General features: G+C 34.6%; 1 protein-coding gene across 5 annotated transcripts in view; it reads left to right on the top strand.

Annotated features, from left to right (window-relative positions):
- Positions 1–1,085: 1,085 nt before the first annotated feature.
- Positions 1,086–14,299, top strand: part of LOC143246917 (growth arrest-specific protein 2-like) — a 37,976-nt gene continuing 24,762 nt past the window's right edge. Inside the window, exon 1 of one of the 5 annotated variants that reach the window (XM_076494215.1) lies at positions 1,086–1,541. The gene's annotated coding sequence lies outside the window, so the exon portion shown is untranslated. The remainder of the gene's footprint in view (positions 1,542–14,299) is intronic. The other 4 variants (XM_076494207.1, XM_076494203.1, XM_076494200.1 and 1 more) reach the window with 4 other exon arrangements.

Raw genomic sequence — 14,299 nt, 5'->3', positions numbered from 1 at the left:
ACATACATTTAATGGTTAAACACTGAAACTACATCAGGACAATGCTTTTTATAATACATCACAACTCACTTGTTTTATTCCTTGGCCAGTAAGAATCATAGGATCTGAAATAGATTTAAAGCAGTTTCATTTTTAGGCTTACCTGATGAGTTAGTGTATGCATTTTCAAATCATTCACAAACAAGTACTCATGTAATCAATAATGTTTTTAAAGTATACAGTTTGAAAAATATTATTCATTGAATTAATCTATGATTGTTTTTCTGTAAAGTAACTTCTAGAGAAAGTTTCATTGAAAAATAAGGACTTTTAAAATGAATAATTTTAAAATCATGAATTAAATATATCTTGTTAAGAACCAAATTTGCTTCATCATTAAAAGTTCAGGGATGAAACCTTGTTTAAGACATTTATTGTTGAACGTTTCAAGGTATGAAATTTTTCATTTAGCTTATGTGTGACATTGAAGTACAAGAATGTGTAGAAAATTAGAAAATTGTAATAATTCGACTTTTTTTTTTCAAGCACAAACTCAATGTCACATGGAATAAAATAACTGTTGATGGAACAACACAGTTTTAAAGATTTAGTTTTGTTTTTTAAATATGTTAATTGATTTAGAGATCATATGCAGAGAAACGAAGCATATGAAATTAATATAAAAGAATACTAAACATCATATAGCATTATAAAATAAAATATATTGCATCTAATTTCTCTATATATCTTAAGGAATATTAGAGCAACCACATATGAGAAGCTTCACCAAATAAAATGAAAAAAACAACTTTCAGCTAATTTGTGTTTTAAACTTTTCCAATATTTATTTTTAAATTTAACATTAAGTTTCACTGTGACTTTATGCTAGAGAACAACACAGTGTTATTCGACTTTGAGAGAATTTTAATGACTTCTTGGTTTATTTCAATCAGTTTGGTTTGGTTTGTTTTGAATTTCGCAGAAAGCTACACTATAGCTATCTGCTCTACAATCAATCTGAATTTGACATTTAAAATTTTAGTTTTTTAAAAAAACTTTCAAATTGTTGAATTTTTTACACAATTACTGTTGAACAGAAACTAACACAAATAAAGTGGGTGTGATTTGTAGTTTGTATACACCCAAACTCTTACTCTTCACATGGCACATGATTGTACCTTTTGTTGTAGCTTCTTGGCATTACCTTCGTTTGGCTGTAAAAGTGAAAGGGAACCTTACCAAAAGAGGGCTCTGATGGTGATAGAGTTGTGGCAACTTATAGGAGTTGTTGGAATAGTTTTGGAACACTTTGATTAATAGGTTATTTATGATGGCTTATGAGTGGCTGGACTTAAGTGATGTGTAGTGCGTGACATAATGTTCAGTCGCCAGTTTGTCTGTACATCTCGGACAGGGAAGCGAGGTAAGAGCATTTACCGTTTGCAGGTTTCTATCAGGCAGTAATGAGTAACGTCTACCTTACTAACCTGTTTTGTCATCCACATGTTTACTCAGTGCAGTGATCAGTTCACCGGCCTGTCGTAGTTGCAGGTGTTTTACTGGTTAGTGAAAAGTTTAAAATTTTTGTAGGATTATATATATATATATATATAATCACTATACAGTATTTAGAAGATAGAACTATGAAACAGATTGGCCATAAAAACACTTAAGTGTATTATCAATTTAACTAGCATGATTTGATCTTTGCGCTTGCGCTATTAAAGTTTAAGTGACTGCATTAGATATAAAAATAATCAATAGCGTGAAATAATGCTTAGCGAAAATGTTGTCTATAAGAAAACAGTTCTGAAAGCTAAAGATCTTCAAAATTCAGTCAATTAAATAGTGTCAAGCCTTTTTATTCTTTTTCGTTTATCGTTCTCTCAGAAATTATGTTGGATTAGTTAAGCTGTAAACAATGTAAGAACTTGGCACAGCCATGTGGTTAAGGCACTGGACTCGTAATCCGAGGGTTGCGGGTTCGAATCCCCGTCGCACCAAACGTGCTCGTCCTTTCATCAATGGGGGCGTTATAATGTGACGGTCAATCCCATTATTCGTTGGTAAAAGAGTAGCCCAAGAGTTGACGGTGGGTGGTGATGACTTGCTGCCTTCCCTCTTGTCCTACACTACTAAATTAGGGACGGCTAGCGCATTTAGCCCTCGTGTAGCTTTGCGCGAAATTAAAAACAAACAAACAAAAATACCATTAATCATCTTCTCATAAGGTGTTGAAAGTTATAACATCGAGCTGCAAGTGCACATTATGGTTTATTTTTCTGTGCAATGTATTTCATGATAATACGTTTTCTGGTGTTGCAGTAGAAAGTTTATGGATAAACAACGCCAAAATCCAGGCTCAATTCTCCGCTGTGGACAAAACAGATTTCCCAATGTGTTTTTTCTTTAAAAAACAAACTACGATAGTCTAAATAGTATACGTTTGGAAAAGCTACTGAATCTCTATTGATGAAATAAACTTCTGATAGGTTATTCCTTGCTTGAAAGTGTCTGCAGGAAAATACGTCGCTCAGATAGTTCGCAGAATGTTTATGCCCATCTCGAACAATCAATACAGCTTTACGAAGTTGCTAAGTGCCCGTGTCAGTGTCTCGAAGAGGTTTTGGGGATGTTTCTTTAGCTAAGGTGTTTCTAAGCAAATACAGTGTGTATGGTTTGTAAAATAGACACGATAATTACTGTCCAAAAAAATGACTGCCAGGAGTTTCAGTTAATGATCTTACAGTGAAGAAAGACGACTTCATTTGTAAAATACAATTGTTGCTACCTGTTTACTTGGTAAACAATAAAATTACATTGTGTAAACGTAAAGTCACGACCTATATTTACAGAAATGTAACTCTGTTAGCTCAATATTTCGATGCACAACTGATATTGATCTAATAAAGTTACAATCTTGAAATATAGGCCGTGATTTTATTTACGTTCATAGAAATGTCTCATAATAAATTCCACTTCGCGTTAAACAAAGTTTGTTTGTTTTGAATTTCGCACAAAGCTACTGAAGGGCTATCTGCGCTAGCCGTCCCTAATTTAGCAGTGTAAGACAAGAGGGAAAGCAGTTAGTCATCACCGCCCATCGCCAACTCTTGGGCTACTCTTTTACCAACGAATAGTGGGATGGATCGTAATATTATAAAGCCCCCACGGCTGGTAGGGCGAGCGTGTTTGGTGTGAAGGGGAGTCGAAGTTAAGAACAAAAGAATTACTAAATTTATACTTCTGTCTATGTCTAACTTTTTATAGCAAATAGCAGCATAAGTCAGAAAAGATGAGAGTTTTTATTACGGAGAAATTGTCTAGACTTTACTAATAATTAAATGCCAAGGTTCCTATGAAGGGACTCTTACTCCTTAAACCACAGATAGGGAGGTCCCATGAAACACTATTCGTTAGCCTCCCCTCTTTCAAAGTTTAAGGCCAAGAACAGCTATCGCTGTATCTTCGATTCAGTATACAGATTAGAAAAATTTCGGTTGGAACACGATTTGTAATAAAAACAGCTATAGTAAATTGAAATAAAAACATCGTATCTGAGGGCCTCCAGCTTGTTACATGTTTATTACATACATATACAAAAACGTTATGCATTAGTATGCGATCAGTTACAAAAACAACTTGAAGAAGAAATTAAAGTTGAAACAACGACATAACAGTCCCAATTTATAGAACAATTTATAAAAACAAAACAAAAAAAACACCCTTACCTGGCTTAATATAATACATTTAGTATTTGTCATTTCTACACCTAACAGCAGGAAAGTTATTGTTATGAATGTTTACACAATGTCAGAATAATATAATAAAGTTGTGTAAGTTTAACAAGTATAAAAATTGTACCGTTGTTAGGAAATTAATATATGACTCCAGTAATGTGGGTTGTAACTTCTCTGTTCTCCAGCTAATGCAAGTTTTATTGATTACATGTAAGCGTATAAAACTGCTTATTCACTTTCCTAATGATTCTGCTATAACCCAAGATTTATTTAATTTTTAAGACTAAGTGTAAAACACTACTTTCATCTTTTTTTTTCATATCCATAGTTTATGTTGTCATTCTTTTTCCTTGATAAAGGAAAACGTATTACCTCCAAAGTAACTTTCACAAATTCCAAACATAACCGTAACACGTCTAGACGAAGGAAAATGGAGTTGTTTTATTAGATGAAACGAATTACTATAAAAATATGAATGTCTTTCTAAGTTACACCACAAAATTAAAATCCATTACTTTTGGTATGCTTTCCACCGCCATGCAACGGAAATAAAAATTACAATACTTTCTCCTGGAGTTTTAAAAATATACAAGAAAAAACTATAATTAGTAGTAATACATTCAACGAATTATAAGTTCGTAAATCACGAGCTGGTATAATATATGGCTTCCTAAAGTCTATAAAGAGAATCACACATTACATCTGGTCTGATGGTTATAGTGCTTGACTCGAAATCTATGAGGAACGGGTTCGAATCCCCATCATCGAACGTGCCTACCCTTTCAGCCGAGGGGGCGTTATAACGTTACAGTCAATCTCGTTATTTGTTGGTAAAAAGCAACACAAGTGTTGGCGATGGGTGGTGATGACTAGCTAGCTGACTTACACCTGATTTTTCACTACTAAATTAGAGATGGCTAGCGGAGATAGCCCTTGTATAGTTTTGCGCTAAGTTCTAAACAAACCATTACACCCTGTTATTTCATAAAATGAAAAGTTCTTATTTGTTTACAAGGTTTTTACAAATATCCATTCTTCCAATGTTTATTTTATAGCTAACTATGATGTAACTTTATCCACAAACATTCTGTTGAATGAGATTATCAAAATTTCTTTGAAAAAAAAAAGAAAATCTTTGTTTGTTTATGGTTTAACTAAGGAACAACATTGGTTCTTAATTATCTAGTTTGTAATAAAAAAGTATGTTCATTAGAAATCTGTATGACCAACTTTACGGAGTAGCTGTTAGGTCCCCACTAGAATCTACCACAATTAACAATTGTCTTAGGCACCGTGGACATTCTTCGTTGAACAATTGCTCAAAGAACTTTAAAACGTTATTTTATAAATGCGAAGATGATGATCGTTTCATAATTTTGTTTGATGAAAAGAAGAAATCCATTATTTTTTAGTATTCTAACTCGCAGTATTCCTGTATAAAGTTTAGCAGTGAAATCGAAGACACAATACTTTAACTTTTTTTTCCAAATACACCGATTATTCAAATTAACCTAAAGTTCTGTAATGTCAGTTTATCGAAATAAAACGTTCACAGGACAGCTCACTCAGTTTAATAGTTTTATTCCTGTATGATGTGAATATCAACATGTTTTCTAACTGTAGCCATTAAAATGTGTTTAATTTTACATTTTCAGATTGCTCTTCTCCATGAAATTCTAGTACGTAATGGATATCATAAGAAACTGATTGAAAGCTTAACTACAATGTCAGTTTATCGAAATAAAACGTTCACAGGACAGCTCACTCAGTTTAATAGTTTTATTCCTGTATGATGTGAATATCAACATGTTTTCTAACTGTAGCCATTAAAATGTGTTTAATTTTACATTTTCAGATTGCTCTTCTCCATGAAATTCTAGTACGTAATGGATATCATAAGAAACTGATTGAAAGCTTAACTACAATAATTTTGAGCAAGATACCTAAAACTCCCATAAAGTTTTCCGAATTAAATTAATGCCCAGTTCCGTTGACCATCCTTTAACCTGGGGTAACAAAGTATCATATTTTCTAAACAACACAAGTCTTTGGTAATAATATTCTACCCACAGGTCAAACTTAACGCTTTGTTCTTGGATTGTCTATAAATAGATGTGTGGTGACCGCAAGGCTATTTAAATCGAAAAACTAAAGACATCCCTGAGTAGATAACAGTTTAATTCAGGTCATGTAACATCAAGGTTAATCCAATTCATTGATCAAAATCAAAGATATACTGACTGATGCAGATAACTCAATCAAAGGGCATCATTCTTTACATAATGATAATTCTGATCTTGAAATGTCAACCAGTGAAAGTCTATCCAGAAAGAAGATCTACATTATGAACATAACAGTTTTCTTATACACTTAATTTTGTTTTCTAAACCAAATTTACGATAAAATGGTTTTATAATTAACAGCTTTGTAACTAGAACGTTCATTAAAAATATTTTTTGTTTCCTTTCTTATACTAATACTGTTTATAGGTTGTCAAGAATATGGTTGGTTGCTTTTAATATTATCTTGCTTCATGCGATTAGAACATTATTTTAATATTATAGTTTGTATTAAGCCTAAATATTGTTTTTTCTTCCATCCGAATAAAAGAGGTCGAAACATTGCTTGAACATATTTATACATGTTTGCGTATTTATATCTAAAAACATCATCTCGCAGATTCAAAAAAATGATCTACAATGTTTTCTTCTGTAATTACCATAATTCTATGCTGAACAATAAACTATCTGTGCTCTTCTCACACCACTAGTGAGCTCTCTCCTTTACTGTTTCGAGGTTATAAATGATAATGCTGGTTATTTTTATTTACTTTTCTTGCTTTATGCGACTAGAACATTATCTTGTGTAAGAATGTATTTCGTTTAATATAACTCTAAGGACGAAACTGTCTGTGTAAATTTCATTTGAGGTTTTAAGGCTAACAAATGTTTTAAAAAAGTGTAAGATGTGCTAAACTACATTATTGTAAAACTTTAGAGCTGTTCTTCGATCTTTGATTATTATTAATTAGTTTTTATTAGTCGGACTTCTCTCGTTCTTTACATTTCTTGTGTTATAACTTCATTCAATTATTCAAACGTAATTAGAAATAACACAAAATTTCTGTTGTGTGATACTTGACATAAAAATAGAAGTAATACAAAATAAAATTTAAAAACTGTACGTTGCTAAGGTTGTCAAAGCTAAATCAACATTTAGATTCCTTATGCAGTTGTTAGCTGGTTGGAAAAATTCTTTCTATATTCTAACGTCCTATTTTATGCTCCAGATTAAATATTTCAGATATTGAAACAACTTTAAAACTACTCAAAACTAGGAGTATTAACATACAACGCTATGAAATAGCATTGTTCAATGACATTTTCGAAGTTTCTTTTTAAGTAGGTACAACTCGTTTGTTGCTTTAGTGTCACTGCTTGAGGTAGTGTTTGAATTATGTAACTTTAAACTGTACAAACTCAAAACCTTTATACGTTAAGCTATATAAGAACTGAAATTTAAGGACGTCGCGAAGAGGGATATCATGTCCCTGAACGTTTCTACACCAGAGCTGGAAACAATCAGATGTAACGTAAACACTGTTGGATAAGAGGTTATTTAATACCCTGTGAAAAAGTTAAAAAGACCTTGTCAAGCTATTTAGTTTTTGTTGGTTTTTTTTCGAAAATTGTTACAATGTAGGCTTAGCTATGAACACAAGGTAAATTTTATTACCCCGCAAGCTTATGTCTGTAACCAAGAATGAAAAAGACAGAGGTCCAGATTGGAACCGGAATTCTTTTGAGAAATGTGAGTGAGCCTTGAAATAAATCATTATTGAATCGAAATTCTCGAGAAGAATCTTAACTCTTTTGAGGAAATACCAGTCTACCAGTAGGTAAGCTGTAGTTTTATGAGCTTATACTGCTCAAATTTGGGGCTTGATTCCTCGTGGTGTACAGAGCGCAGATTGCCAGTTGTTGTAGCTTACCAATAAAACAAACGAAACACAGAAGTTCTGATAATTTGGACAGATTATTTTGAAAAAAAAAGTTTTATTTTAAAGAGAATTTTTTATTGAATCAACTTTGTCTGGACTCAAGGTTCATGGTTCTAGGCTCGTTACCAAAAAAAACCAAGAAAAAAAAGTGCAGTGTTCTGCACTTTGGAAGTTGGCGTTAAAAGTACTGGTTGGCAATGGGTAGCGTTGATTGGTTGCCTTCATATTACTATGTCAATTAACAAAATACGGACAGTTTTGAGAAAGTAACTCTGCTCGCAAGTTCTTTAACAATAATGATAAATCAAGCATGCTATTGTGTCATTAACATCAGATGATATGTATAGTGATTTAGTAGTGTAAGACTAGAGAGAAAGCAGCTAGTCATCACCACCCACCACCAACTCTTGGGGATACTCTTTTACCAACGAATAGTAGGATTGACCGTCACATGGTAACGCCCCCTCGGCTGAAAGGGCAGGCATGTTCGGTGATAGGGATTTGAACCCGCGCCTCTCAGATTACGAGTCGAACGCCTTAACCACCTGGCTATGCTGGGCCATGGAATGAAAGCACGTGCAGATACATAAGTACTTTGTAGGCCAATCAAATTAGGATAGCAGTTTACAGCTCATGTGTTTCAAAAGAATCATACCGATGGACGGTTATTATTCATTGCTAACTTTTAAGAATGATTTTATTAAACTTTATGAATTGCTCTTAACATAAGCGACTTTAGTGTCATATGAAATTAGCTTAACAAATTAGCTTAAATTTATGATTTTTGATACGCCTATACTAGTTGCATGATGGGGTTAGTGGGCTTAATGACAAGAATATGTTAATCTAATTTCCATGGTGTTACTATAAAGGAAATTGTTAACACACTTCTATAGAGGAGACACTACCAGTATGCATTTTAAAGAATCACATTGGTTCTGTAAAGCATAGGTCTGTTCCGAATGATAGGGTTGTGAGTTATAGTCGAGTGTCTGTTTTTTTTTTTTTTTTTTTTTATTTCGCGCAAAGCTACTTGAGGGCTATCTGTGCTAGCCGTCTCTAATTTAGCAGTATAAGACTAGAGGGGAGGCAGCTAGTCATCACCACCCAACGCCAGCTCTTGGGCTACTCTTTTACCAACGAATAGTGGGATTGACCGTCACATTATAACGCCCCCACGGCTGAAAGGGCGAGCATGTTTGGTGCAACCGGGATTCGAACCCTCGGATTACGAGTCGAACGCCTAAACACGCTTGGCCATGCCGGGCCCAGTCGAGTGGCACTTTCTTACTTGCTGTGGTTTGTTGGTGGTATTGGTAAAAAGTCAAAATTGAAAACACCTTAAATGTGAAAAAATGGCGCAGCCGAAACAGTACTGAGCGCACTTCGGTGATCAGGCGTTGGGCGACTTGAAGGGTCAGGTTCTCAGAGGACCTTTGCTTCTGTTTTCAACTATTGTTTATAATATGACAAATGCTACTAATAATATTTGTGCTTAAAGTTTGTGCTATATATTACATTTTGTAAACGCTGATTTATCTTCATCTTTTCATGGCCCTGTCCTTGAATAGCATGCTATTCAATTTAGTACTGTTAAATTCATCGCTTTATTTGATGGTACCCACTCACAAGCAGTTCATATCGAAGTAGTTTTTTTAATTTTATTCTGAAGTTAATCAGCACTTTTTACACAAGATATATCTACCAGTACGTATTCAGTATATACTCCTTTTAATACTTCGGTGGTATGCAAATCTTAACGGTGAGAATTAAGCGTTAGACTTAAAAAAACGAAATGAAATTTGGCGGCCAAACTCGTAGCTATATTTATATCACTGGTAGTAATTCTACAGGAAATATTCATTTATCATTTAGTCAAACCGAGTTGGTGTGTGAAACAAATTATGTAGCTTAACTAACTAGCCAGACCGAGTTTTGTGTTCGGTTTAAGGCATGGTGGTGTGTAAAACAAATTATGTGGCCTAACTAACTAATGAATGAATATTTGTTGTAGAATTATTATCAACGGTATAAATGTAGACACCAGTCTGGCTGCCAATTTTGAATTCATTTCTTTACGTCACACGTTCAATCCAGTTTTGGCCACACCATTTTTCACAGCTAAGATGTAGAATTACATTGTCATTCCAGACATTTTTTTCTCTTTCACAGATACGGCATTAATATAAAAATATATTGTATTCTAATAGTTTTTGTTCGTTTGTTTGCTTTAGCGTAAAGCCATGTTGGACTACCTGCTGTGACCACTTCGATAAACTGAACCTTGGATTTTAGCATTGTAATTGGGGTCTGTTTCAATAGGATAGTGGTATTAAATACATTGTAATTGGACATTACTATTATATCTTTTATTTGATTGTACAGTACAGAAGTGCAGTTATCCTCCATTTTAGTGAAATAATTTTAATGTTTTCTGTTCCACTATTTGGTAGTTTTCAGGTATCTTCTATTCTGAGTGTACAATTGTATGTTAAAAGGTCTTATTTAATTATTATGGATATATTAAATCCTGTACTTGATACTGTTTTCATTATAACAAAAAACATTTATTAGTTTTGTGTATCATTATAAATAGGACGGTAATGCTATTTGTTTTATTAAGACGACCGCATTAAATATCGTCTACTATGTTAATATAACAATACAAAATGTTCTTATTTTACAGAGTGATAATTGCTAAATTATTATAACGCCCCCACGGCTGAAAGGGCGTTTATATGGGGTAAGTGGGGTGGGAATTCGAACCAGCGGCTCTCAGACTACGAGTCGAGTGCCCTAACCACCGGGCTATTATAATAAGAAGGTAGCATTTTTCTATCACTTGTCCTAGTAGGATTGTATTAATTGTTTTCTTGCATATAAGTAATATGATAATGTTGTATCCTCTGTTGTAACAGAATTGTAATTTATCCGTTTCTTTACAACTGTGATATTATAAGGTTTCTGTCTGTAATGTGAGGGTCGCAGGTTCGCATCCCCATCGAGCCAAACATACTCGCCCTCACAGCCGTGGGGGCGTTATAATGTGATGGTCAATCCCACTATTCGTTGGTAAAAGAGTAGGTCAAGAGTTGGCGGTGGGTGGTGATGACTAGCTGCCTTCCCTCTAGTCTTACACTGCTAAATTAGGGACGGCTAGCACAGATAGCCCTCGAGTAGCTTTGTGAGAAAAACAAACAAACAAACTGTCTGTACATGAACGTTTGTATTTTATACATATTTTATTTAATACGTTAAATAGGCACATAAAATACGTGGATAACAAAATTTGACATAATTGTATTCATGTACTTTCAATATTTTACTGTATGATTTATAAAAATAATACTTAATACTTAAAAAATAATAACAGAACACAATGAGTGTCTTAGCAATAGAATGCAAATGTTATCATACTAGTACGTTGTCAAGAGGAACATATATGATGAAATATCCTTTATTTGTTTCATTCCAATTAAATCAGTATTAATATACCTGTAGTATTTTAGGTTCAATTGATTTCCACAAACAGTTTTAGAAAGATCCTTTTTATAACGGACAGATCGGCAAAATAAGTGTCGAAGCGATATTTAATTTAGCTAAATAGAAATAAAATGGCTGGGCATGCAATGTTATACTAAATGAAAACAATCTTTATCCAGATGAATAAACAAACACAATATATATGTCTTGCAGTAGGACACTGGAAAGTCGCCTTATACTAGATTTGCAAATTGATGAAATGGTTTTTTTCCAAAGGATGTTTTTTTATTATCAAAAACCACAGCAAGTAAACTAACTTTCAGAATAATTAATTTTAAAGAATTTAGTTTCTTCACATTTGTGCATCTCCAGTCTCGCGCTATCTTCTGGCAGGAAAACCTTTTGACAAAGTCTACGTCCAGAACTTTGAATCCCCCTAATGACATCAGAGTTTGGTTTGTTTTGAATTTCGCGCAAAAACTACTCGAGGGCTATTTGCACTAACCGTTCCTAATTCAGCAGTGTAAGAATAGAGGGAAGGCAGCTAGTCATTACCACCCACCGCCAACACTTGGGCTACCCTTTTACCAACGAATAATGGGATTGACCGTCACATTATAACGCCCCCAGGGCTGAAAGGGCGAGCATGTTTGGTTTGACGGGGATTCGAACCCGCGACCATCGGATCACGAATCGAATGCCTTAACTATCTGGCCATGGCAGGCCTAGATTATGTAATACTGACTTTAGCAATGTCATGTCTCCCACTAGTACAGCGGTAGTAAGTGTACGGACTTACAACGCTAAAATCAGGGGGTTCGATTTCTCTCGGTGGACTAAACAGATAACCTGAGGTGGACTTGCTAAATGAAAACACACAAACGCACAAAATGTCATTTTTGTTGCCCTTCTTCATAGTCATAATATACAATCTACTTGTGAATCAGTGAAAAAGCATATTTGTCCAAAGGTGTATTTCTCATTCGATAGACCGGAAATGATAATTGGCACAGATGATACCACGGCACTTGCTGCAACTCAGTGAACACTCAAGTTCTTGTTTTGTGCAGCATCAGCGCTTTTTGATACAGTCGCTGCAAGCTAATCACTCATGAAAGATATAAGAATGTTGTTATTTATCTTCCATCCACATTTTATTAGCTCAAGATCGTTTCCAATCTATTGTTGCATTTGTAAATATACTCTATAGAAATTCGCTATCACTGAATTTAGTGCAGCATAACGCTCAGTGGCGCAGTTTATCTGGTTTTCCAATGTATAGCAACATAAACACTTTTTCACCTGCTAACTGCTTATGTTCAAGATAATATAGCTCTTGAAGGAATACACGTGTAAGATTTGAAAGTATGCATTATTCTAGAATCGTTTAAACATCGTATCCTTCCCGACTCCAAAAAGCCTTGATGACGTGCCATAACCCATGAAATAATGTACGAACACAGGCAGATAACGTATATTTCCAAAAGAACTGACTATCTGGTTCATGCTCCAAGTTCTTTTGGTTTTCGTTTGTTTGTCTGAGAAGAGACGATTGTCATTCAAAGTTACAACAGTGTGATACGCCAGAAGATCTGTGTCCTCTCTAACGACGGTTGGAGATGTTGTCTTTGGCACATTTTGTTGCTTCCATGATGATCTGCAAATCAGAATCACACTTGGCATGAATGACAGCACATGATGATGCTTATAAAGGATCTTAAAGGGCGTGAATAAAGTGCGTGCTCCTTATCTTCCTTGTTGGCTAGAAACAAGTCTTTTGTTGGCTGAAGCAGTATGTTGGACATAAAGTGTGCTGCCGTTCCTTGGAGCCTCTCTCCTCGTCTGAGATAGGTCATATCCTTCAACGAAGCGCCAGACATGTACCTATCAAAGACAATAACTGTCTTGGGATACCTTTTACTGACAAAATAGTCATACGAGTTAATGATGTTCTGAAAAATGCTTCCACGTTTTCATGGTGCCCAAAGTCGCTGAATTACGGAGCCTCCCTCAAACACAAACATCACTGAATGATACTCGACTTAGGGCAATTTCTTTGTTTGGTTGCTATAAGAAGTCTTATGAATCAAACAGGCAAGATGGAAAGCTGCAAAGTTAATATTCGAAGGCCTCCTTCTTACCTTCATAAGTCGCATTAACTGTTGCCACTAAACGCTGAACGAGCAGCTGTACATGGGGATCCCATCGACTTTCACTGATTTTTGTGCTCCAAGTGTCATAACTTGATCTTTTTTTCCTTAAGACGAGTTGTACTACAATCTGACCTTCCATGCTTTTGATTATTGAAGTCCGATTTCCTTTGTTTTGTAGAAATTTACATTACCAACAACACCAGTCGCAATGTTTTTGAAGGTGGGGTCTGCAAAGAGTGGGTTTATTCTATGAGGTTATGAATAGACAGACATCATGTCTTTAGTACCCCTTCATGTTTTCGTGTATCCATCTCTGTGTGTTGATCGCTCATGTATTGGTGTGTTCCAGTTAATTTTGCATCACATAGTTCATCTCAGCACATTCTGGCATGGATAGGAACCATCTGGCATGCAGTGACTTCTTCATTTCTCTTTCATGTGTTGAACCACATTTGATTTCACACTTTGAATTAGTTCAAAGCTCAATAGTTAAGCCAAATAAAAGGCCAGCCCAGTATCGGTTGTAACGTTCAACAGCTTTATGTTCATCCTTGAAGCTTTTATGAACATCAGTTTGAGTTTTCTCAAGTTGGTTTATTACTTACAGCTAGAGATAAGTAGACTTTTGCAAAATAAAGGTTGCGTCTAGCAGTGGCTAAATATAGCAGCATCTCTTTCACAACAGCCAAGTGCAAGAGCCAGTTTCTTGTTTTCTTTGCTTTCAGGAAACGTTTCATTATTTTTACCATTGACATGTCCTGAAGCCATAGTTGCGCTATTTTATTGTTTTGAAAAAGATGTTTATGAGAAAGAATAAAAAAGGAGTAAAAGAGTTCAATTAGTGACTACAAACCTTACGTGCTGGTTTATATAAACTGTAAAACCCAAATGACAGTAAAGGAGAATTAAATTAATATTATAATGAAATTAATGGATGGAAACAA

Source organism: Tachypleus tridentatus, chromosome 1 (assembly GCF_004210375.1).
Source record: "Tachypleus tridentatus isolate NWPU-2018 chromosome 1, ASM421037v1, whole genome shotgun sequence".
In the NCBI taxonomy this organism is placed as follows: domain Eukaryota; kingdom Metazoa; phylum Arthropoda; class Merostomata; order Xiphosura; family Limulidae; genus Tachypleus; species Tachypleus tridentatus.
The sequence above is the reverse complement of the archived record's forward strand: the minus strand, read 5'-3'. Positions and strand labels throughout refer to the sequence as shown.